We start from the raw sequence: 4,295 nt of genomic DNA on the forward strand, positions 1-4,295 counted from the left end.
CATCGCGAAACTCCAATTCGGGGGACAGAATCTCTGTTCCGGCACGCCGCCGGGACGGGGAAGTGCCCCCGGAAGCCATATCCATCGACGCCACCGCCTCCATCATGCTCCGTGAGTAGTTCCCCCATGGACTACGGGTTCTAGCTGTAGCTAGTTGGTACTCTCTCCCCCATGTACTTCAATACAATGATCTCATGAGCTGCCTTACATGATTGAGATCCATCCGATGTAATCGGTGTTGTGTTTGTTGGGATCCGATGGATTGTTACATTATGATTAGTCTATCTATATAAGTTTGTGAAGTTATTGTTGCTGCAATCTTGTTGTGTTTAATGCTTGTCACTAGGGCCCGAGTGGCATGATCTTAGATTTAAGCTCTATACTTATTGCTTAGATTGTATCTACAAGTTGTTTGCACATGTCTATGTCCGGAACCCGAGGCCCCGAGTGACGACAGAATCGGGATAACCGGAGGGGAAGGCTTAGATATGAGGATCACATGTTTTCACGGAGTGTTAATGCTTTGCTCCGGTGCTCTATTAAAAGGAGTACCTTAATTTTCGATAGATTCCCTAGAGGCCCGGCTGCCACCGACTGGTAGGACAAAAGATGTTATGCAAGTTTCTCATTGCGAGCACGTATGACTATATATGGAAAACATGCCTACATGATTAATAGACTTGATGTTCTGTCTTAATGCTATTTCAATCCTATCAATTGCCCAACTGTAATTTGTTCACCCAACACTTGTTATTGGAGAGTAACCACTAGTGTAGATAGCTGGGAACCCCGGTCCATCTTTCATCATCATATACTTGTTCCTACATGTCATTGGAAGTAGTATCAACTATTTTCTGGTGCCATTGCTCTCATATTACTCGCTATCTGCTGTTGTGTTACTCGTTACTATCTGCTCTCATATTACTCGCTGCTTTCACATCACCCCTATTACTAGTGCTTTTCCAGTGCAGCTGAATTGACAACTCAGTTGTTAAGGCTTATAAGTATTCTTTACCTCCCCTTGTGTCGAATCAATAAATTTGGGTTTTACTTCCCTCGAAGACTGTTGCGATCCCCTATACTTGTGGGTCATCAGCGACCAGAGGAGCTGGGTCGCGGTGGCGCTCTGACCGGACTTGGATGCAGCGGCGAGCTCGGTGGTCAAGGCCGACAGCGAGCTAGTGCGGGGATTCGGGGGAGCGAAGGAGCTCGCTTGCCGGCGGCAGGAAGGGGCTCGTCTGCCGGCGGCGAGAGCCTGGCCGTCGGTAGGACGGTAGTGACCAGGCCCACGGGGAGAACAGTGCGGGGGATCGTGGGTAGGGGAAAGGTGGGTGGGGTTCCGTTCTGCGTGTGCTGCCGGTTGACTTCTTTACAAGTGTTTCTGTTGGTTTTCCGGCACGGATCGGCCCCTATAATAGCCGGTGGTGCTCAGAATAATATTCTGAGCACCGGTTTCAGAATAGTGCGACCCTATATATATATACGTATGGTGCCCGGGCACCTAGGAGCACCAGTTAATTTATATATATATATATATATATATATATATATATATATATATATATATATATATATATATGTGTGTGTGTGTGTGGGGGGGGGGTCCCATCTTAATGCAAACCTTGACTTCATATAGCGGGAGACATCATAATTAAGATAAGTGTGGCGGGACATATCTTATGGCAAAAGTTCACACTATAGGTGATGCCCTAAGGTCATCCACACTATATATGTTGTCCACTAGACCTACCCACCACAAGGGAAAAAGTAGTCGATAGGTTGTCTATATATTATACATTAGTGGAGATTGCCAGGAAAAATTCTTATTGGGTGACTTACAAGCAGCTTGTGTGGGTTGTCCATAAGCAATAGAAAATAAATTCTCTCTCCTTCCTCTCTCAAGCATGAGGGTACACCAATATCATTTGTGGGTCATCTTAGTGCTAAGGTTCAGTTCCCTATACACCCATTTTAATATAAATATAATATAATATGGTAGAATTTAACTGTGCATTAGAGCATCAATCCTAGCTTCTGGGTTCCAGAATCTCGAATGACTAACTTTAGAGGGATTCGCCAGTGCTCTGCATGATCGCAATAGTATAGGTGCCTCTAAACGTCTAGAACACCATCGCTTTCCTTTTTCTAGGAAAAGATGCCCGGCGAATGCACATGTGGGCCATATTGCAGAGATGGCGTTTTTCAATCATCAATCTTGGGATTTTCCTATCTATATGTCCAACAGTTGATATTCAAAGTTATTCGTACAATATTTAGTGGTACATATTAGCATCATTAGAAAGTGTTTTTCAAAACGAATCCAACGATACTAATTACCTACAATACAATGAAGATTTTGTTGCGCTTTTTCTTGGTCAAACTTCATCTTGGAATACACGCGTGTGCATTATTCATCGAAACAGAGGTAGTAGCACAACCTCCATCCTAAAGCTTAAGGGCTTATTTGATTCATATATAGGATTTGTATAGGAATTATGTAGGATTTAGATCACATGTGAATTTTTCCCACACTAGTTGTTTGATTCATAGGAACATATCCTATAGGAATCTTGCAGTGCAAATCCTATAAGAATAAAACATTAGGTCATACCTCATGGAAAATTTCCTTTGGCACAATCAAACACAACTCATCTTCCTATATAATTCAACTAGTCATTAAATCTCAATCCTATGTTTTTCATATTTCTATGATTTTCCCATCCTATGAATCAAAGGAGCCTTAGGGCTTATATTTATTTTTAGAAAGTCAAACTATGTTAAGATTGACCATGTTTTACGAAAAACCTTTAACATGCAAAATACAAAGTTGAGTCAATTCATTTGAATCGGACGGGGTACATTTGACGTTATGGTACTGTTTGACAGCTGCTTGGCACTGTCTTTTTTTTTGAACCAAACTATCCCCTTCACGAATCTTTTATTTTGGGATAGAGCTTCACTGACTTGATACTTCCAAGTCTCACTGTGACTTGGTGCCACCATCCACAGTCCATCTCAGATCCAACGTATGCGATCAACTCAGAATTTAAACTAAATAATTATAATTGCTCAGAAATATTTGAACAACTTCCAGTAAATCATGCATATTTTGATTTATATTTTGGTGAAGTTTCATTCGATTTGAATCAAAGGTTTGTGAGCAAATATATATTTAGTTTAAACTAGTGCTCGTATACGTAAAAAGCTCTTTAATCACAAGCTAGTCGTCCGAATGGGATGAAATATTCACAGATTTTAGAACAAGGCATCTACATTTTACTGGAATTTTTTCAAAATTTTCTAAATAGTTTTTGTTTTTAGGTTCGAAATAAGAGATAGTTGGTAACGTTGGATCTCAAATGGATGGTTGATGGTGGCACAATGAGACTTGGAGGCATCAAGTCACTGCAGCTCTGTCCTTTTATTTTGACAAACTGCAAAGCCGCTGACGTTGTCGGTTTTCCCCCCAAAAATTGGTTGTGCATCTATGGTTGCGTACGGCCAACACCGATTGTTAGCAAGCAAGTTCTTCCTATAAGTAGTATCCATACTCCAAGGCATGTATAAAAAAAGAACCCATCCCGTTCTCGTGTTCCCGATCACTCTTCTCTGAAGATGGAGGAGGCCCTCTTCTTGTGCCCCCTCTGTCTGCTGCCCTTCAAACCCCCCATATCCAAGGTCGCTCCCTTCCGATTTCATTCTTAGGTTCACCTGTGAGAAATGTCAATGACAACTGATGCCACGTGCGTTGTTCCGTGCAGTGCAAGGGCGGTCATATGGGCTGTCGGCGCTGCGTCGGCGAGCTTGCGCCGAACCCGTGCAACAAGTGCGAGCAGCCGGCGAGGTTGCCGCCGTCGAATCGATCTGGGCAAGATTGTCGCCGTCGAATCAATCTGGGGCAATGGTCAAGTGCGTCGGCTGCCAGAGCTTGGTCACCTCCAGGGAGTCCTACAACCACTATATCGCGTGCCCGCATGGTCTGTGCGGCTGCACAGAGGCCATCAATACCGGCTGTAGCTTCACCGGCCCTCCACGGGAGCTCCTGGTACACCTCCAAGCATCCCACTCCATCCCAGTGTTTACGTTCCAGTATGGTATACCCGCCTGGTGCATAGTTCGTGTTCCGGTACAACCGCACAGACACCTGTTCATCGGCAGTGGGGAAGAAGATGGTACCGTGTTCGCCATCATCGTTGGCGCGCTCGGCCCGACCACCATTGTGTCCTGTGTGTGCATCAGGTCAGCCGCGTGCTTGTTTCCGATGTACAAGGTGCAGCTGCTGGTGAGTGGTCCGC

Source organism: Lolium rigidum, chromosome 4, assembly GCF_022539505.1.
Source record: "Lolium rigidum isolate FL_2022 chromosome 4, APGP_CSIRO_Lrig_0.1, whole genome shotgun sequence".
In the NCBI taxonomy this organism is placed as follows: Eukaryota; Viridiplantae; Streptophyta; class Magnoliopsida; order Poales; family Poaceae; genus Lolium; species Lolium rigidum.